Here is a 23,128-nt window from a genome sequence, read left to right on the forward strand (position 1 = left end):
TCAGATTACACTCCTGTACCTACATGTGCCAATCTATGGACTGGTAGAAGAGCAGGATGCCTGGGGAATGATGCACTGTACAGTTTTGAAGTATGTTGGCTTTGAGAAAAAAATGACTGAAACCAAGGAAGATGCCAGGATTAATACTTGAATAGCACTGCTGCTTAAAAGTTAAACTTTCTGTCATGTTCCCAGACATTTGCTAGAAAGGAACATAGTTGAACTGTACCATAATACAGCTGATGTTTAGATAATGTGAGCTTTAAAGCAATGTCTTTATAAACAAACCAAGGTTCGTAATCTAATAGTCACTTAAGTCAAATCATCTATTTACAAAGTTAATCAGGACCTTTACTATAAGAATACAAGAAATGTATCGTGATGTGTATTTCACTGATTATCAGTTATGTGACAGTATTAAGCAAAACTTATTGGAACTTCTAATGTATTTGTTGGATTGTATTGGCAGATGGCAGGTAACCATGGTAGCACAATGAAGAGGCAATATAAACTACTAATTTTGCAGTATCAGCGTGGGTGGGGGATGAAAGGATTTTGCTGTAGTGATCTGACTTAAAACATTTGATATTTTCTGCTGGCTAAATAGATCGGTAACATAGCAGATTACAACACTGCCTTTTCAATTCTGTAGCTTGGGTTCAAATCCTACCCAGACTAACAGATTCAAGGTTTTCTCTGCAACTCCTGCCAAGTGAAAAAGGACATAGTCTCATTGAGAGCTCCTTACTGCAGGCCAGCCCACACAACTACCCATAACTACTATTCTCCTTATTTAAGGAGGGATATACTTGCATTGGAGGCAGTTCAGAGAAGGTTTACGAGGTTGATTCCTAGGACGAAGGGATTATCTTATGAGGAATTGTTGAGCAGGTTGCGCCTATACTCATTGGAGTTTAGAAGAATGAGAGATTATCTTATTGAAACATACAAGATCTTGAGGGGGCTTGACAGGGTAGATGCAATGTGGATGTTTCCCCTCATGGGGGAATCTAGAAGCAGGGGGCACAGTTTCAGAATAAAGGGGTCGCCCACTTAAGATGGAGATGAAGAGGAATTTCTTCTCTCAGAGGGTCATGAAGCTTTGGAATTCTCTACCCCAGGAAGCTGTGGAGGCTGGGTCACTGAATATATTCAAGGCTGTGATAGACAGATTCTTGAACTATAAGGGAGTCAAGGGTTATGGGGAAGAGGCAGGAAAGTGGAATTGAGGACAAGATCAGATCAGCCATGATCTTATTGAATGGCGGAGTAGGCTCAAGGGGCTGTATGGTCTACTCCTGTTCCTATTTCTTATGCTCTGATGTACCATAACTTAGAATGAATGGGGGCACGATGATTCAGAGTGGTGTTGCAAATGGGATAATCACATTGATGAAGCTGGGTGAGATACACATTTTGGGAACACTGCAAAGAGCTCTACGCTGAATTTAATACTCAGTAGATGACCAGAGTATGTTTACTAGAAATGAAGAGTTTGGGGGGGTGGGGGGGAAAGAAAGGACAGAATGTCTGTTTTCCAGGATTGGTATTTGCAGAAATATTGTCCTCTTCTGGGCCTCCAGAAAAAATAAACTGAGAGCCAAATGCAAAGCCCAGGGGAATGCTGCACTGCTGAGGTTTGGAACAGTGAGGAGGTCAAAGTATTAGAACTTCGTAAATAGATTTGATTTAAGTGACTGGGAAACAGCAAGTCAAACTATGCATTAAATAAGACATCTTTGTTACAATCAATTACTGATACAATTAGACATGGATGGGGCAGGTCATTGTCTTTGATGCTATTCCTTATATTCCTTCTACAGAATAAATAGTTTGAAGAGCAGGACTGAACATTTTTCCCATTCTCATGCTGAGCTCTTAATTCAGTTCCCAAACAGAATCACATCTGGCTGACCAACATCAGGAAAGCAAACAGTCAGCCCACGACCTACAAGGAAGTGCTGGAAAAGGTTTGCAACAGACTGTGCAGTTAAGTAAACTGTTAGCTAGTTTCGATATTTAAACCATTTCCATTGTGAAGGAAGGGGGAAGTTAACATTTTGCCAGATCGCATACAGAACATGTGCTCGCATTCACAAAAAAAACCACTTATAAACCTTTTGATTCAAGGTTGTGCCTAGCGGCAGGACAATTCTAGAGGCTTGTTTAACAATGTCATCAAGGATGTAAAGGGAGGAGATTATGGCTTTGCTTACACTTTATCTCATATTTTGAAGGTTAGTATTCATCTATAACATTTTTAAAAATCAGCTTCTACAATAGTCTCAGAATGGCTGGCAAACAACTTGCTCTCCCAACCTGCTGGCCAAAAGGCTCGTGAATTAGATCGTATTTAAAAACAAACCATGCTGATCTCAGCCAAGTTAACACATAAGGGTAGAAGAATTGACCTCACTGTCCTGAAAATTGCTACGCCTGGTCACAAAGTGGATGCCAGGTGAAGCAGCATCGGGTTTCACTGCAACGTACTGTCTTAACTCATTGTCTGGACTCTCACATGGCGAACACAAGGATGCTGGCACCTACGAAAGCAGATCTCAACACGAGTCATCACCCTCAGCAGAGAACAGGGATTTAAGAAATTGAGTAGTGAAGATACCACATTTTATTTGGGATTTACCCACACTGTGAAAGACCTCACTGTGTGCTGCCAGAGCAGAAACTAAGACAGAAACTACAACTGAACGATCGTAATGCTGAACTCATAAGACTTTTAGTGTAAAGTGCCAGCTCAATTAAATGGGGTTAAAAGGAAAATCTCTCCAAAGGAATACTAAGATATTTCTCAGTGGTTGAAGCAGAGATCCAGTGAATCAGAAGAGTACCTCGGCATGAGATTGAGCTAAATACCATATTTAGTAAAAGGAGTCCAATGCTGACTCTATCAATTGGGTATGTCTGTCTTAAACTATTGTTTATCTGGCACCACACTTAATTCTTTCCATCCCTATATTCTGTGGAATTTGTTCTTTCAGAGCTGATTTATTAGCAAATACTGAATGGTCTGGTTTCATGGCTATGCCATTAAAAACTAAAATTGGTATTCAGCACTTGAAATCCTTATATCTATCCCAATATCAAATCTATACACATGATTTGTAGGAGTTAAATGACTGTCAGCAGGGAACTGATAGCCATTATTGTGGAAATGACTGGTAATTCCAAGTCAACAGCTACAGCAATAAACCACAGCATCCAATTTTATTGGTTGCTTATCACAGGATGTGGAAAGGTAGAAGCTCAGAAGACAAAAACTACACAAAGAAAGAACATGAGATTTCATTAAATTGCAACTCAAGAAAAATAACCTTTGGCAATCTCAAAAGGCTTGCACTGCCCACTACAGAATACTTTTGCATTTCCACAAGATACAGATGTTGTTTCGCCAGATGAGGGCTCAGTTACCCTCAAGAACTTACTAGGATCAGAATTACAGAATTGTTACAGCGCAGGAGGCGGCTATTCGGCCCATTGTGTCTGCACTGGCTCTCCGAATGAGCAATTCACCTAGTGCCACTCCATCACCTTCACCCTGTAATCCTGCACATTCTTCCTTTTCATACAACAGTCTAATTCCCTTTTGAATGCTTCAATTGAACCTGCCTCCGCTACACTCTCAGGATCTGCATTCCAGACCTTCAACCTGAAAAAGGTTTTCCTCATGTAGCTTTTGCTTCTTTTAAAAATTGCTTTAAATCTGTCCCCTCTCGTTCTCGAGTGGGAACAGTTTCTCCTTATCTACTCTGTCCAGGCCCCTCATTTTGAATACCTCTATCAAATTTCCTCTCAGTCTTCCCTTTTCAAAGAGATCTGACAGTGTGATCTCTCATTACATTGGGTTTATAGGGATTACTGGGTCAGACAGCACGATCTTCCATTACACTGGGTCTGACTGTGCACTCTCACATTACACTGGGTTTATAGGTATTACTGGGTCTGACAGTGCACTCTCACATTACACTGGGTTTATAGGGATTACTGGGTCTGACTGTGCGACCTCTCCATTACACTGGGTTTATAGGGATTACAGGGTCTGACAGTGCACTCTCACATTACACTGGGTTTATAGGGATTACTGTGTCTGACAGCACGATCTCACATTACACTGGGTTTATAGAGATTACTGGGTCGGACAGCACGATCTCACATTACACTGGGTTTATAGGGATTACAGGGTCTGACAGTGCACTCTCACATTACACTGGGTTTATAGGGATTACTGTGTCTGACAGCACGATCTCACATTACACTGGGTTTATAGAGATTACTGGGTCGGACAGCACGATCTCACATTACACTGGGTTTATAGGTATTACTGGGTCTGACAGCACGATCTCACATTGCACTGGGTTTATAGAGATTACTGGGTCTGACAGCACGATCTCACATTGCACTGGGTTTATAGAGATTACTGGGTCTGACAGCACGATCTCACATTGCACTGGGTTTATAGGTATTACTGGGTCTGACAGCACGATCTCACATTGCACTGGGTTTATAGGTATTACTGGGTCTGACAGCACGATCTCACATTGCACTGGGTTTATAGAGATTACTGGGTCTGACAGCACGATCTCACATTGCACTGGGTTTATAGAGATTACTGGGTCTGACAGCACGATCTCACATTGCACTGGGTTTATAGGTATTACTGGGTCTGACAGCACGATCTCACATTGCACTGGGTTTATAGAGATTACTGGGTCTGACAGCACGATCTCACATTGCACTGGGTTTATAGAGATTACTGGGTCTGACAGCACGATCTCACATTGCACTGGGTTTATAGGTATTACTGGGTCTGACAGCACGATCTCACATTGCACTGGGTTTATAGAGATTACTGGGTCAGACAGCACGATCTTCCATTACACTGGGTCTGACTGTGCACTCTCACATTACACTGGGTTTATAGGTATTACTGGGTCTGACAGCACGATCTCACATTGCACTGGGTTTATAGAGATTACTGGGTCTGACAGCACGATCTCACATTGCACTGGGTTTATAGAGATTACTGGGTCTGACAGCACGATCTCACATTGCACTGGGTTTATAGGTATTACTGGGTCTGACAGCACGATCTCACATTGCACTGGGTTTATAGAGATTACTGGGTCTGACAGCACGATCTCACATTGCACTGGGTTTATAGGTATTACTGGGTCTGACAGCACGATCTCACATTGCACTGGGTTTATAGAGATTACTGGGTCTGACAGCACGATCTCACATTGCACTGGGTTTATAGAGATTACTGGGTCTGACAGCACGATCTCACATTACACTGGGTTTATAGAGATTACTGGGTCTGACAGCACGATCTCACATTGCACTGGGTTTATAGGTATTACTGGGCTGACTGCGATCTCTCCATTACACTGGGTTTATAGGGATTACTGGGTCTGACTGTGCAATCTCTCCATTACACTGGGTTTATAGGGATTACTGGGTCTGACTGTGCAATCTCTCCATTACACTGGGTTTATAGAGATTACTGGGTCTGACTGTGCGATCTCACATTACACTGGGTTTATAGGTATTACTGGGTCTGACTGTGCGATCTCCCATTACACTGGGTTTATGGAGATTACTGGGTCTGACTGTGCGATCTCTCCATTACACCGGGTTTATGGGGATTACTGGGTCTGACAGTGCGATCTCACATTACACTGGGTTTATAGGTATTACTGGGTCTGACAGTACGATCTCCCATTACACCGAGTTTATGGGGATTACTGGGTCTGACTGTGCGATCTCTCCATTACACTGGGTTTATAGGTATTACTGGGTCTGACTGCGATCTTTCCATTACACTGGGTTTATAGAGATTACTGGGTCTGACAGCACGTTCTCCCATTACACCGGGTTTATGGGGATTACTGGGTCTGACAGCACGATCTCACATTGCACTGGGTTTATAGGTATTACTGGGCTGACTGCGATCTCTCCATTACACTGGGTTTATAGGGATTACTGGGTCTGACTGTGCAATCTCTCCATTACACTGGGTTTATAGGGATTACTGGGTCTGACTGTGCAATCTCTCCATTACACTGGGTTTATAGAGATTACTGGGTCTGACTGTGCGATCTCACATTACACTGGGTTTATAGGTATTACTGGGTCTGACTGTGCGATCTCCCATTACACTGGGTTTATAGAGATTACTGGGTCTGACTGTGCGATCTCTCCATTACACCGGGTTTATGGGGATTACTGGGTCTGACAGTGCGATCTCACATTACACTGGGTTTATAGGTATTACTGGGTCTGACAGTACGATCTCCCATTACACCGAGTTTATGGGGATTACTGGGTCTGACTGTGCGATCTCTCCATTACACTGGGTTTATAGGTATTACTGGGTCTGACTGCGATCTTTCCATTACACTGTGTTTATAGAGATTACTGGGTCTGACAGCACGTTCTCCCATTACACCGGGTTTATGGGGATTACTGGGTCTGACAGTGCGATCTCACATTAAGCTGGGTTTATAGGAATTACTGGGTCTGACTGTGCAATCTCCCATTACACTGGGTTTATGGGGATTACTGGGTCTGACAGTGCGATCTCACATTACACTGGGTTTATGGGGATTACTGGGTCTGACCGTGCAATCTCTCCATTACGGTGAGTTTATAGGAATTACTGGGTCTGACTGTGTGATCTTCTCATTCCAATCATTTTGTGCACACAGTGCCAGAGGCAGCGGTAGATGCTCTTCAGGTTTCAGAATTAAAACTAAACTAGTCAACAAAAATACCTAGGGCGTGCATTGAGCTGGCATTCATTTACTATACTGCAAGATGATGGTGGTGGTATCGTCTAGCCTTTCTTGAGTAGAAACCAATTGTAAATCAATATTCAACATCAAGAGGGATAGAGGGATACACTACAGAAACAAACAAGTTTGAAGAGTCAACTTCTTCAGGATATCACAAAAATCAATTCTGAGATTTAGCAACATGACTACTTCTGGGGGAAAAGTGTACATGAATGGAAATTAGACCAAGACAAGATTTGAATCAGCTCAGATGCTTTGAACTTTGACACTCATCTTCTAGACTCAAATGTGAAAAGTGGCAACTGAGTAAGGATGCCACTTCCCCAGTAAACATAACTATCTTCAAGGAAGAGGGAAGAAAACATGAGATGGAATGTTCTAGCATTGATCCCAACTAAGTTAGGATCATAGCCATGATGGAAATAGGGGTGCTACAATTGATCCCTACATCACTCGGAGAATAAGAGAAAAAAAATCAGCCAGAGTTCCTACTCCTGACCTGCATCGGGTGACTCTGCTTAAGTGCATACATGTAACAACAGGGTCAGCTGTGATCCTCCCTGCAAATAACCATTCCACATTCACGGTCAGACCCACATACAAAAATAGGCCACTTAAACACTGGTCAGCAGCATCTTTACTGGGGAAGGGTGCAGGTGAGAAGAAAATTGCAAAATAAAAATCAATTCAGGGCAGTAATCTCAAACACTTACAATAAACATCCGAAAGCAGTAACCGCACTTCATGATTCAAAGTTATATGAACTTATACTGCTTCAAACTCACTCTGATCAGTCAATTATTCTCCTTTTAGTCCATAATCTAAAGGGTTTGTAATAGGAACCAACAGTTTTTAACCACATAGTTATGTGCTTGATAATTGTGACTAAGAGGTTGAAATGCTTCAATAGCTAGTATTAAAACTGGTCAAAACCACTCATCTCATTGCAAGAGAATGGCACAAGGAGAGACTGAACAGGACAAAAGCTTTTGCTACACAAGTAGTTTTGATACAGCAGCAGAAAAGAATGAGCTGATTCTGCTGGCTCACATCACTGGAATGCACTGCAGTACTATTTATGGCTGTTAAATATTTACCGAAGGACTTGTAGCAGCAGTGAACAGGTGCTCTGTGGTGGGAATTCATATCAAGTACTTCACATGCATTGAGCTGTAGGGGGGTGGGGGAAGCGGTGAGAAAGAGAGGAGACACAGAGCAAGACAAGGATGGAATTTGGGAACGCTGGCTTTTGAGCTGTCGGCATTGGAGTGACTCAAAGGTGGTCCAGTTACACACACTGGATGTCGAGATGCCATGTTTTTACAACATACCACAATACATCAAACCCAGGCCATCTGCTCAATGCCTGTGATTATCAACACCCACAATAATTAGATAGGCGACAGATTAACAGAAAGTGAGTTACTTGATACACAACACTCATTAACTACATTATTGCCCCAAATTATGAGCTGAAATTAGCAATACTGATTTTAATGTAACAGACCAATAATAGATATGAGACACACCCATTTGGGGGGCAAGATTCTTGCAGGTGAGCTTGAGATGGCCATCAGCGTGTAAAAAACAGCACCTACAGCTTTCAAAGGAAGAAGGAGGGCATTGACACCATTTAGAAAGTTCTGCAGTCCTGAAATAATCAACACTGATAAATATCATACAAATTACAGCGTAAAGCAGTAACCCAAGGGGGTCTGATGGAGTGGGAGCAAAGCTTGAATGACTTCTCACTCTCTAACCTCCTGAGATGCATCATAACCCTGAAGCATATTGTCTGTGTGTGTCATTTATATAAAGGTGCCTTCGCGAATTGGTTTTACTCCATTTCAGCAGCAAGTTTTTTTTCAATTTGCTGGCAGGAAATAGCACAGCAGAAAGTAACACACAGCAAACTCCAGCATCCACGATTTGAACTGAAGTGCTATTGAACCACGCCACTTCAACTGCTGAGATATTGGGATGGATTGATTTATTGTCAGGGGGGTGGGGAATACATAGAATTTACATCACAGACACAGGTTGTTCAGCCCAAGTGGTCTGTGCCGGTGTTTTTTAAAAAAAAACATTCATGGGGTGTGGGTGTTGCTAGCAAGGTATTGCCCATCCTTAATTGCCCTCGAGAAGGTGGTGGTGAGCTGCCTGCTTGAACCATTGCAGTCCATGTGGGGTAGGTACACCCACAATGCTGTTCGGAAGGGAGTCCAGGATTTTGACCCATTGACTGTGAAGGAACGGCGATATAGTTCCAAGTCAGGATGGTGTGTGGCTTGGAGGGGAACTTGCAGGTGATGGTGCTCCCATGTGCCTGCTGCCTTAGCCCTTCGAGGTGGTAGAGATTTGGAAGGTGCTGTCGAAGGAGCCTTGGCGAGTTGCTGTAGTGCATCTTGTAGATTGTACATACTGCTGCCATGGGGTGGCAGTTGTGGAGGGAGTGAAGGTTTCAGGTAGGGGATGGGGTGCCAATCAAGTGGACTGCTTTTTCCTGGATGATGTCAAGTTTCCTGAGTGTTGTTGGAGCTGAACTCATCCAGGCAAGTGCAGAGTAATCTATCATATTCTTGACCTGTGCCTTGTAGATGGTGGAAATGCTTTGGGATGATTGTTACTGGGTTTGGTAAACTAGTGCTATAGTTTATCTGATATCTGAACATATGCATATTCAGCTCTATCTCAGTTACATGCCCAAGGGTTATGTCAAAAAATAAGAACCCAGTGACAACCTTATAGCCTTAGATCTGCTAGTTTACGGAACAGAAAACTTCCTCAAGCCGAACAATCAATTAGTACAACAAAAAAATATTGCGAGCCCTGAGGCTCTTCCCTTTTACTCTCTTGAAGGCATCGACTCGTCTTTGGTGTTACAAGGTTTTTATTTTTGTACTAAAAACTTAGAATTTGGTGTGCTTTTAAAAAACTGAAAAGGGATTTTTCAGTGGATATTGAGGCACCTGCAAATAGCTGAAAATTTTGCAACGTTTTGAAAGGAAGTTCAAAACAAAAGCTGAACTTTATGGGTGGTTTGAAAGCTGAAATTGTATATAAGGGCAGGAAAGTAAGCAATTTCAAGGAAACCAGCAAGGGGTTTGATCTCCTCAGAGCAACTTTGAATGACAAGGGAGACTCTGGACATGTGATCTGCTCAGCAAGGTTTTGCTTTCACTTTCGGACCCTTTAAAAAACCAGTGAGTTGGACAAAGTAGGCATTTTGAAATTTGGGTTCGACCTGCCTGGAGATCAGAGAAGACCCAGAAAAAGTATTACCTCTCTCTTTAAAGGAAGCCTGCATCTCTTGAGAAGTAACCTCTGTATGTCAGAGGTAGCAGATTCCTATTGCCTCCTGTTTCTGAAGAATCCCTGCATCAAGTGTGGTTCCTGTTGCCTCCTGTGTTTTAGGAAATCCTGAAATCTGAAGAAAGTTTCTACTGCCACTGTAAGACTAAGCAGACCTGTTGCTACACCCCTGCTGAAAGACCTATGTAAAGCCTGCTGCAGTCGAATTGCCTTGAACGCCTATCCATCATCATACCGTTTATCAACCTCACCTGGAGAGACTTTGAGTGGCATTCTATTCGACTCTGGGACACCTCACTAAACCAAAGAATTTCCTACCAGAATATGACAAACTGATTTATTATTTTATTCCTTCTATTCCTAAGAAACAGCTGTAAACTAAAAAAAATCATTTTTCCCCGGTTAACCGGTTTTTCTTGGAATGTATGCGTGTGTGCATGAGGGCTAGGGAAATAAGGAGATTTATCTCATTATTGTTTAAGACTTAGTTTATTAATAAATAGTTGATTTTTTGTTGATTAAAGAAACCTGGTTGGTGTGCTTTATTCTGGGGACAAAGAGTATGGATTTGGCTGGTTTTCGGTAGGTGGGAAAATTTATTGATATGCTGCGACCCGTGGAGACGTGGGACTGAATTAACAGTGCACTCCTCCCGCCTCAGTCGTAACATTGGATCGTGCTCCTTGTGTGCCAGTCACTTCCACTGTCTCAGCAAAGTGATGAGTATTTCATACTGAATATCAGCAAGCTATTCATAATACCATAAGAAATAGGAGTAGGCCATTCGGCCCTTTGAGCCTGCTCTGCCATTCAATAAGATCATGGCTGATCTGATTGTGGCCTTAACTCCACTTTCCTGTCTGCCCCACAATCCTTGACTCCCTTGTAGATCAAAAATCTGTCTAACTCAGCCTTGAACATATTCAATGCCCCAGCCTCCACTGCTCTCCAGGGAAGAGAATGCCAAAGATAAACAACCCTCAGAGAAGAAATTCCTCCTCATCTCCGTCTTAAATGGAAGACCCATTATTTTGGAACTGTGCCCCCTAGTTCGAGATTCCCCTACAAGGGGAAACATTAGCATCTATCCTGTCAAGGACCCTCAGAATCTGATAGGTTTCAATAAGATCGTCTCTCAATCTTCTGAACTCCAATGAGTATAGGACAAACTTTTCCTCATAAGACAACCCCTTCATCCTAGGAATCAGCCTAATGAACCTTCTCTGAACTGCTTCCAATGCAAGTATGTCTCTCCTTAAGGAGACCAAAAGTGTACGCAGTACTCCAGGTGCAGTTTCACCAATGCCCTGACACTCATAGCAAGACTTGCCTACTTTATACATCACCCCCCTTGCAATAAATGCCAACATCCATTTGCTTTCCTAATTACTTGCTGCACTTGTATGCAAACTTTGTGATTCATGTACAAGGACACCCAAATCCCTCTGTACCACAGCATTCTGCAATCGCTCTCCATGTAATATTCTGCTTCTTTTCTTTTATTCTTGCTGCCAAAGTGGACAATCTCACATTTTCCCACATTATACTCCATCTGCCAAATTTTTGCCCATTCACTTAACCTATCGATATCTCTTTGTAAACACTTTGTATCCTCCTCACAACTTGCTTTCCTACCCATCTTTGTATCGTCCACAAATTTGGCTACAATACACTCGGTCCCTTCATTCAAGCCATTAATATAGGTCGTAATTAGTTGAGTCTCCAGCAATGCTTCCTTTGGTACTTCACTAGCTACAGTTTGCCAACCTGAAACTGCCCCATTCAACTGTGTGGCCTCATCATAACCAAGCCAGATCTTGTCCACCTGACTTACATACAGGAGGATTTTCTAGCAGTGACCATATTGGTTAACCAGAGGTACAGGAACTTAAGGGATTCTCCCCCAAGCCTAGCCCAGGGATGCAGAAGTCCATTATATCCCCACTGCTTGATGCCCAAAATCCTGCACTTCAAGTCGGCATCAGTAGAGAGAAATCAGGAACCTTGGGTTAGATGTCAAAGGGGGACTGATGTATATGCAGCCAAAACCCATTGTGGGTCAGCCTCTTCAGGATAGGAAGGGGATTGAAAATTGGTTTAAAAAACAAGAGTAAACTGCAGCTTTTTGCTGCTTTTCTGACAGGCAAGCCTAATTACACTTTCAATTCACATTGAACAGCACTCAATGCCCATCAATCATACAGCACATTAGCAAAGCAGAACAAGAACTATTTCTCCTTCAGGGAAATGGAGATCTTATGAAATATTAATTTATTGTAGTAATGTTTATCGAGTAATGCTATTTTTGATGGACCTGCACTTACATATATTTTAAGCTAATCATAGCCCAATGTGCATCTAACCCACTCAGTGGGATACAAATGGGAGTGAATTAGTTTTACCAGAAATCACTGGAAACTACAAACAGGCAGAGTGTAGACTGAGCAGGTCCAGCAGGTTAGGTTAAAATTTCTCAAATTCTGGTGACCGGAAAACTTTTAGCTACAAATATTATTTACAAATTTTTCTTTTTCAAAAAGAATCAGGAATAGAAAGCTGCCGGGTGATTCTCTGCCTCCTCCTGTTTTTTCTCCCTCTGGCCCAACTACCTAGCTTTCAGGCAGAAACGGGAAGGATACAATTGAACTTCGTGCCATTTCGATAGGGAAATGGAGAGAGAGAAGAAAAACAAAATTTACAATTATATAGTGCCTTTCCTATCCCAAAGTGCTTGCTGTTAATTAATTACTTTAGAAGTGTAGTCAGTGTTGTTTTGGCAAATCTGGGATCTCGATGTAGTGGCCATTTCGGAGACATGGGTAGAGCAGGGGCAGGAATGGATGTTGCAGGTTCCGGGATTTAGATGTTTCAGTAAGAACACAGAAGATGGTAAAAGAGGGGGGGGAGGGGGGTGGCATTGTTAATCAAGGAGAGTATTACAGCGACAGAAAGGACGTTTGAGGACTCGTCTACTGAGGTAGTATGGGCCGAGGTTAGAAACAGGAGAGGTGAGGTCACCCTGTTGGGAGTCTTTTATAGACCTCCGAATAGTTCCAGAGATGTAGAGGAAAGGATAGCGAAGATGATTCTCGACAGGGGCGAGTGTAACAGGGTAGTTGTTATGGGGGACTTTAACTTTCCAAATATCGACTGGAAATACTATAGTTCGAGTACTTTAGATGGGTCAGTTTTTGTCCAGTGTGTGCAGGAGGGTTTTCTGACACAGTATGTAGACAGGCCAACCAGGGGCGATGCCACATTGGATTTGGTACTGGGTAATGAACCCGGCCAGGTGTTAGATTTAGATGTAGGTGAGCACTTTGGTGATAGTGATCACAATTCGGTTAGGTTTACCTTAGCGATGGGCAGGGACAGGTATATACCGCAGGGCAAAAATTATAGCTGGGGGAAAGGAAATTATGATGCGATTAGGCAAGATTTAGGATGCGTAGGATGGGGAAGGAAACTGCGGGGGATGGGAACAATCGAAATGTGGAGCTTATTCAAGGAGCTGCTACTGCGTGTCGTTGATAAGTATGTACCTGTCAGGCAGGGAGGAAGTTGTCGAGCGAGGGAGCCGTGGTTTACTAAAGAAGTTGAAGCGCTTGTCAAGAGGAAGAAGGCGGCTTATGTTAGGATGAGACGTGAAGGCTCAGTTCGGGCGCTTGAGAGTTACAAGCTAGCCAGGAAGGATCTAAAGGGAGAGCTAAGAAGAGCAAGGAGGACACGAGAAGTCATTGGCGGATAGGATCAGGGAAAACCCTAAGGCTTTCTATAGGTATATCAGGAATAAAAGAATGACTAGAGTTAGATTAGGGCCAATCAAGGATAGTAGTGGGAAGTTGTGTGTGGAATCAGAGGAGATAGGGGAAGCGTTAAATGAATATTTTTCGTCAGTATTTCCAGTAGAGAAAGAAAATGTTGTCGAGGAGAATACTGAGATTCAGGCTACTAGGCTAGATGGGATTGAGGTTCACAAGGAGGAGGTGTTATCAATTTTGGAAAGTGTGAAAATAGATAAGTCCCCTGGGCCAGATGGGATTTATCCTAGGATTCTCTGGGAAGCCAGGGAGGAGATTGCAGAGCCTTTGTCCTTGATCTTTATGTCGTCATTGTCGACAGGAATAGTGCCGGAAGACTGGAGGATAGCAAATGTTGTCCCCTTGTTCAAGAAGGGGAGTAGAGACAGCCCTGGTAATTATAGACCTGTGAGCCTTACTTCGGTTGTGGGTAAAATGTTGGAAAAGGTTATAAGAGACAGGATTTATAATCATCTTGAAAAGAATAAGTTCATTAGCGATAGTCAGCACGGTTTTGTAACGGGTAGGTCGTGCCTCACAAACCTTATTGAGTTTTTCGAGAAGGTGACCAAACAGGTGGATGAGGGTAAAGCCGTGGATGTGGTGTATATGGATTTCAGTAAGGCGTTTGATAAGGTTCCCCACGGTAGGCTATTGCAGAAAATACGGAAGTATGGGGTTGAAGGTGATTTAGAGCTTTGGATCAGAAATTGGTTAGCTGAAAGAAGACAGAGGGTGGTGGTTGATGGCAAATGTTCATCCTGGAGTTTAGTTACTCGTGGTGTACCGCAAGGATCTGTTTTGGGGCCACTGCTGTTTGTCATTTTTATAAATGACCTGGAAGAGGGTGTAGAAGGGTGGGTTAGTAAATTTGCGGATGACACTAAGGTAGGTGGAGTTGTGGATAGTGCCGAAGGATGTTGTAGGGTACAGAGGGACATAGATAGGCTGCAGAGCTGGGCTGAGAGATGGCAAATGGAGTTTAATGCGGAAAAGTGTGAGGTGATTCACTTTGGAAGGAGTAACAGGAATGCAGAGTACTGGGCTAATGGGAAGATTCTTGGTAGTGTAGATGAACAGAGAGATTTTGGTGTCCAGGTACATAAATCCCTGAAGGTTGCTACCCAGGTTAATAGGGCTGTTAAGAAGGCATATGGTGTGTTAGCTTTTATTAGTAGGGGGATTGAGTTTCGGAGCCACGAGGTTATGCTGCAGCTGTACAAAACTCTGGTGAGACCGCACCTGGAGTATTGCGTGCAGTTCTGGTCATCGCATTATAGGAAGGATGTGGAAGCTTTGGAAAAGGTGCAGAGGAGATTTACTAGGATGTTGCCTGGTATGGAGGGAAGGTCGTATGAGGAAAGGCTGAGGGACTTGAGGTTGTTCTCGTTGGAGAGAAGGAGGAGAGGTGACTTAATAGAGACATATAAGATAATCAGAGGGTTAGATAGGGTGGATAGTGAGAGTTCTTTTCCTCGGATGGTGATGGCAAACACGAGGGGACATAGCTTTAAGTTGAGGGGTGATAGATATAGGACAGATGTCAGAGGTAGTTTCTTTACTCAGAGTAGTAGGGGCGTGGAACGCCCTGCCTGCAGCAGTAGTAGACTCGCCAACTTTAAGGGCATTTAAGTGGTCATTGGATAGACATATGGATGAAAATGGAATAGTGTAGGTCAGATGGTTTCACAGGTTGGCGCAACATCGAGGGCCGAAGGGCCTGTACTGCGCTGTAATGTTCTATAAAAAAATGCCACAGCCAATTTTCACACAGCAAGGCGCTATAAACAGCAATGAGATGAATGACCAGGTGTTCTGGTTTGGTGGTGTTCTTTGAGGGATAATCTTTTGTGTGGAACCATAGCAAATGTTTTCTAGAAGTCCAAGTAGACAATATTCAAAGCAGCAACCCCCACACCCTGTCTCCCACTCACCATACCAGTGACCTCCTCAAAAAAAATTCAAATATATTAGTCAGGCATAACCTACCCTTGACAAATCCATTCTGACTGATCGCTCAGGCCAAGCGTTCATTCACTCTGTGCCTGATGACAGATGTCAGTAACATCCCCACAACTGATGTTAAGCTGGCTGAGTGAGGCTTTACGTCCATCTGAGAGGGCAAATAGGGCCTCGGTTTAATGTCTCATTCAAAAGACATCACCTCGCAATACTGCAGTGAAGGGTCAGCCTAGATTATGCAGTCAGGTCCTGGAGTGGCGCTTGAACCCACAACTTTCTGATTCAGTGGCAAAAGCACTGCTACTGAGCCAACACTGACACAACTATTCCTGTTTCTTTCTGCAATGCAGTGCAAAACTACAGAGCGTGCGTGTGGGCGGATAAAAGGTGAAACAGGACAGGCTTGGCTGTGATATCCTCATGATTAAATAGCCTGCTAACATTTGCCATCTAAGCTCTCATATAATGGATGAAGTACTGGATCCTCGTTGGCACCCATGAAACAGAGAGCCCCTTCAGGAAATTAACAAAGAAAATTGATGGACCTGTAATCTGATTTTATGGTTCTTGTCAGTTTCATATGTCAGACACTTTGTACAGGATTCTGCTTTGCAGCCACTACCAGCTATTCATTATTCTGTAACCTGTTTAGATTTTTGACTTTAGTGCTCAAAGGGTTTTGGGTTTTACTCTAAAAACACAGCAGACTCAAAATGTGCACCATCTACTGTCTGGTAAAACCGTAAGAAAACCAGTCCCAGTGTGGCTGCAGTGCAACGGCCCAATAGTAATTAGCAACCAGTTAGAATAGTGAAGCTGGACTGGAAAATCTTTACATTGTAATTGCTTTCTGAACATTTTACAATTACTACACTAGATCAGACAATCACTTAGTGATAAGCAGATTTGGAGGAAATGTGCAGTCAAGTTTTCAAATCTACCTCAGGAATGTTTCTTGTCACATTGAGGTGTTTTTTTTAGCTATTAGTGACTATTTTGTTTCTTTCATCACTAGTCATTTTTTTTCCCTTCCAGTTGTTTTGCATTAAATGTAATCCTGCAGATCTTCCCCTTACGCCATTGCTTTGGACAACTCAGCCTATAATTTTATGGTTCACACACTTGGGCTGCCCCACCCAATTCCCCTCCCCCCCCCCCCCCCACCCACCCCACCTCAGACGCCTCCAATGCCTCCACCTTTAATTTGCTGTTCTTTTCACTGCCTTTACCTCAAGTTTGGTATGGGTGAACAGACAGCTGCATATACCTCTGTTTCTACACGAGGTATGAACATCAATATCAGAAAGAGACAAGAATAGGCACATTTTGTCAAGATCCTCACTTCAGACGGGCTGCTGGAGGAAACAGAATGGACAGAAAAGATACACCACCAAAGTCAAGTTAAAGGGTGGCAAGTTAGTGCTGTCACATCAAAAGAGTTGATGGGCAAAGAAATAAATTAGAAAACTTACTTTGAAAAGTTTTGAAGTATCTAATGGCCTACATACGAACTAGGAGTAGGCCACTCAGCCCCTCGAGCCTGCTCTGCCATTCAATAAGATCATGACTGATCTGATTGTAACCTCAATTCCACATTCCCGCCTACCCCCAAGAACCTTTCACCTCCTTGCTCATCAAGAATCCATCTACCTTTGCGTTAAAATATTTAAAGACTCTGCTTCCACTGCCTTTTGAGGGTGTTCCAAAGACTCATGACTCTCTGAGAACAGGTGTTCGCAGGTTACCGACCAGGGGGCATCATCCTGTTCTTAACTAAGGTCCAAGCGTGCATTTCCTACAAATGTTACTGGTTAGTGACCAATAATGCAACCTTCTACTTGAATGCGGTAACCAATTGTTGCAAACCTAGCTGTGATCAACTAATCCAGCACAGATAGGATCTTCCAGGTTTGTATGGCTCGGCTGTTTGAACACGCCGAGCCATTGGGGAAGCCCACACTGTGTAGCTTTTGAAAGCACCTATAAAAAAGGACATGAGATTCTGGTACAGTTTATACATATAACTGTCCATTCAAGACTCAGTGAAAGGGGTATGAGAAGGTTCAAAGGACCAAGAGCCGCTTTGGAAAGATTTCATTTAACACTACTCTTTGAACAAAATGAAATGTGGTATTGGTCATAACTAGCTGGGCAACTCACGCTCATTACTCAGAAATGTGATCTGACTGAGCTGCTGTTCATTCAGCAAGACAATGAACTGGCAGTCAGCCAAAACTCTGGACTGTTTTTAATGGAACCTCGATGTTCAACCAACTGTATTCAACAATCAATCGACTGTTGAATCTGCAAATTAATTGGGTAAGTTGCATCAGTTTTGGACACATTTTGAAATGCATCTTTTTATTCCCCAGAGCAAACTTTTTTTTATTATTGTGCAATCATTTTTGAGACCTCATATTGTGGGTAGCAAAAACTCCAAGGTCAGCCACGGGTTTCTGCAATTCTGTTGCAACATATCAAAATAAAACCCCAATTTCAGAACACTGTCTCCTAGAGAATTTAAATTTCAGACAAAATAAAACAGCATTAAGTGGTGGCAGTGGCAACCTTTATTATTGCCAGCATTTCGCTCTGAGATGCAGGAAACTAAATCAACAGGCAAGGTGTTGTTCCCACTTTCTGGAGACACTTTAGACAGTCTAATTTATATTACAACAAGCACTGCAATCTGAACGGGGTACAAGAGTCAAGCTTGTCAGTAATTATAAAACAACATGGATGAAAAATATTAAGCCATAATAGTACCTACTCAGAGACCAAGAAATCTGTGGTTTTACTGTGATGCAGTGGAAATGACAATGAGCAACATACTGTGAGCAGACCAACATAGCAGGCAGTAAGATCCAGAAACCAATGCAGTCCTAATCTGTCAATCTAGCTTTACTCTTTTCTCTTTGTTTTCAACAATGTACTCTGCAGTCTCAGGAATTCTCTAAGTTATTATCTAATCAAGAGGAAGAGGCAAATATTTTTATTGTTGTTCTCGAAGGAAGATGCAGATTTTACAACAATACCAGTGACACAAATGCAAGCTATTATTTGCAAAGATGTACCTGACACCGTGTCTCAGTGAGTAGCACTCTTGCTTCTGAGTCATAAGATTGTGGTTCAAGTCCTACTCTAGAAACCTGAGCACAACAATCCAGGCTGACGCTCCAGTGCAGTACTGAGGGAGTGCTACACTGTCAGAGGTGGCATCTTTTGGTGTCCAACATGACAACATTGACTACACTTTAAAAGTACTTCATTGGCTGCAAAGTGCTTTGTCTGGTGGTCATGAAAGGTACTATATAAATGCAAAGTTTTTTTTTGAGATATTAAACGAAGCCCCTCTCGGCTCTCCAAGGTGGACATAAAAGATCCCATGGCACTATTACAAAGAATAGCAGAGTAGTTCTCCCTGGCGTCCCGGGGCTGATATTTATCCCTCAATCAACGTCACAAAAACAAAAAGGCACTCAACAGCCTAAACACTGAGTTCAACAGTTTCAGCGATTAGGCACTCTACAGCCTTGCAGACACAACATTGAGTTGAACAATTTTAGAGCATGACTGGCCTTTACTTTTTTATTTATCTATTTATTTGATTATTTTTTAAAATTATTTTGTTTATTTTATTTTTAACCATGTGCCTGGTTTTCATGTTGTGCTTCTGGACAGAGCTGCTCATTATTCTGCCATTTACTCTCTCTCTGGACTAATGCTTTGTCTTTCATCACCACCATTAACACTTTCTTTGCCTTGGACCCATGACATCTTTGTTATTTAATCTCTCCTGCCCGCTGCCCTATCACACAGCTTCCAGTTTGTTCTCCTCCCCACCACCACTGCTCCCCTCCCCTCCCCTCCCCCCTTTCACTTGCTGAAAGCCTATTACATTTCTAACCTTTGCCAGTTCTGATGAAAGGTCACTGACCTGATAGATTAAATCTGCTTCTCTCTTCACAGATACTGCCTGACCTGAGTATTTCCAGCACTTTGTTTGTAGATCACAAAAACAGAGATTATCTGGTCATTATCACATTGCTGTTTGAGAGAGCTTGCCATGTACAAATTGGCTGCCACGTTTCCTACATCACAACAGTGACGACACTTCAAAAGTACTTCATTGGCTTTGGCATGTCCTGATAATGTGAAAGGTGCTATATAAATACAAGTATTTTCTCTTCTGACACACAGTAAATGACAGTATGCACACACAACGTTCTTCTCTAGTTTTCTCCCAATGCTATTAGCTCATTCTGGGATCCAGTGCCATAGACACCAGAAGCTTTCCAGTCTCTTAGCCAATGTCACTGGCAGCAAATTCTGCCAGCAGTATTTATTAAAGCAAGTGTCACATCAAAGCCTAATTAGGTGCTTGCCTAATGTACACCTGAGGCACTTACAATGGATAGAAATATTGACTGAAAGTCATGATCTGTCCAGTTTGTCAGAATAACTATGTTGCATAGAATTGCCACAACAAAGATTGGCTAACCCAGTGCAGAAAAGTGATTACATTTAGTCTGTACAGCTCACACCTGCACCAACCCAAAGAGTTTCGAGCAATCAATGTGAAAGCTCAAAATAAAGAATTACTCTAAAAATATTTGGCTCATTAAAACAGCAACAGTTAGGTAATTTTTTAATTCACATTTTCTTAGGCAGGAGGGGCATGGGAGCTAATTTTCAGGTGGAAGACCTGTTCTTCATCCAGCCCACCTATCCACCGTATTCCCTCGGTTAACTTCTAATAACCTTGAACCCTATTTGTCGACAGGAATCTGTTCGTTCCTTCTTGAAACCCATTTAAGGTTTCTTCCTTCGCTGGCCGTGTTGGTAATCTGTTGAACATATTTACCAGCTCTTTAGGTTTTAAAAAAATGCTCCTGCATTTCCTATCTTCTCTTAGTGTCCCAAATTCGTAAATATCCACCTGTGCTTAAATTCTGCACAGGGCAGAAAATGCTTCCTGAATCAACCTGTCCAAAGCTTCCATTTTTTTTTTTACATTTCTATCATATTCCCTTTCAGTTTACATGCATTAACTTCAGTGGGAAATATCTTGTATATATTCACACAATACAGGTAAACATACTTCATATGTTGAATAATTATTTAACATCCGCCACCATTCAGTAACCAAGGAAGTAAAGCATTCACTTGCACATTCTGCTTTTCACTGTGCCATTTTGCCAACAAACACACAAGAGGTTAAAAGTGCATATGCATATTCCATGTGAATACAATAAGATCGCATGCCCACTTGTCAGTATCGGTTATTCAATGTTTATTTAATAATCAAACTATGCAACTTTTTGGCTAACATACTAGACAACATTGGCTTAGCCAATGATGCCACTTCTTACCCAGCTAGCAGCATGTATGGTTGCTGCAGATCCAGGCTCAATGCCATCTACATTTAGCTACCTTCTAAATTCAGCACAGGACAGGAATCACACTATGGAGGGCAATTCCATTTCAATTAAATCAGCAATCTTGAACTGTAAACAGGGCAACATTTCCAAACTACCACACAAACAAAGTGTGTGTGTATGTGTATGTTTGCAAGGGGGGGGGGGGGGGGGGGGGGTTGGTGGCAGGCATCAATTATAAACCAGAACTCAATCTTATGTGAGTGACACAAGACTCCCAACAGGAATTACACCCATGTAGGCTGATTGAAAAAGTGTAAGGCTAGCCAAGTCTCAGACAGGATAAAGCAACAAACTTGGGGGTCATAGCATTACTCATATTGAGGACAATCAGCCTTTATGCAAAGATCAAAACTGTTGAGGAGTGTGTGAAACTTGACAGTTGTTCACTTTTTCTCAAAACCTGCCTCTTAAGTGGGGAAGATGACTTTTTTGGAGAAAAAAAGCAGTTAACGTTTATAATAATCAAATACAAGTTAGCAAGGACATTGCTGAGTAGCCCACTCCCCTTGCTTCCTTACCCACACTCACACTGACCTGGTACAGAGCCGAGCTCCAACTATTGGCTGCACTCTGCTCCTTATAGGGGGGGTTCCACAAATGAACAAAATGGCGTCAATCCCTCTAGCACCGCTTCACCAAGACCACTGCGGATAAACCACTCCGCGCCATGGCAACGCGGGGGGGGGGAACTGGACTACTTTCAACATTTGAGAAAAAAACAATTACAAAATATTGTTTTCCGTCCAATGATATTTCGATGGTTCGTTTTACATTCAGGCTGAAGAAAAAAAAATAGAAAAGAGGCCGCGCTCCAAAGTGCCGCCGGATTCTTTGGTGTGAGCGGTTGTGTTTTCCCCTTCTTCCCTCCCCTGCGCGGCTGTCGCTATGACTGCCGGGAGTTGTAGTTTCCTGCAAACTTTGATTCCCGCGCAGAAAAGCCTTGGGAAGACGGCAGAAAACTACTATCCCATGATGCGCAGCGAGGTTTTCGTGTGGGTGGGAGTGGTGAGGAGAACTTGTAGCGAGTTCTTGGCTTTTTAATTGACATATATGAATATATGTGATAATAGTATATGTATTTTGACAAATGTAAAATTTTGTAATAGTACAAAAAGCATTCCGTTCTTCTGTTTAACGTGTTCTTTTATAAAATATTTCCCCCTCATAATTAAAGGTAAAATAATCAGAGATTTATTTAAAATATTTAACTTCAGTGATAGAGGCATTTCGATAGAGTCATACAGCACTGAATTTGTATTGCTGTAGTACTAATGGGTTCTTTTGTGTTACATTCAACAAGAGATAAATTGATGACACATCAAAAAAGCTTGTCCAGTGACTGCAGAGTTTTTAAGTTATCATACTTTTGACGTGGTTTGTGTTTCAAACTGTAACATAAAGATTGTTACATGTCTTCATGTTTCCACAGTGTTTTGAAGGCGATCAGTCTCTAACTACATGTGAAACATGAAATTTTATTATTGAACGGTTCACTGACAATGTGGTGAGGGAAGAAAATCATGAGAATGGTTCCAGGGATGAAGAACTTCAATTACGTGGATAGGTTGGAGAAGCTGGGGCTGTTCTCCTTGAAGAGAAGATTAAGAGGCGATTTGATAGAGGTCTTCAAAATCATGCGGGGTCTGGACAGAGTAGATAGGGAGAAACTTCCCATTGGTGTAAGGATCCAGAACCAGAGGACACCGATTTTAAGGTGATTGGCAAAAGAAGCAACAGTGACATGAGGAAAACCTTTTTTACGCAGTGGGTGCTTAGGTTCTGGAATGCACTGCCTGAGATGGAG

General features: G+C 42.4%; 1 protein-coding gene across 7 annotated transcripts in view; it reads right to left on the bottom strand.

The window, feature by feature from the left end:
- The window catches only part of hmg20a (high mobility group 20A), a 48,888-nt gene extending 26,773 nt beyond the window's left edge, over positions 1 to 22,115 (bottom strand). For 2 of the 7 annotated variants that reach the window (XM_068015522.1, XM_068015526.1), the window contains exon 1: positions 21,859 to 22,101. The gene's annotated coding sequence lies outside the window, so the exon portion shown is untranslated. Of the gene's footprint in view, positions 1 to 19,820; positions 19,969 to 21,858 lie in introns of those variants that run through there. The other 5 variants (XR_010969473.1, XM_068015527.1, XM_068015525.1 and 2 more) reach the window with 5 other exon arrangements.
- Positions 22,116 to 23,128: the final 1,013 nt, after the last annotated feature.

The sequence above is a fragment of the Heterodontus francisci genome, chromosome 35 (assembly GCF_036365525.1).
Source record: "Heterodontus francisci isolate sHetFra1 chromosome 35, sHetFra1.hap1, whole genome shotgun sequence".
Taxonomy (NCBI): Eukaryota; Metazoa; Chordata; class Chondrichthyes; order Heterodontiformes; family Heterodontidae; genus Heterodontus; species Heterodontus francisci.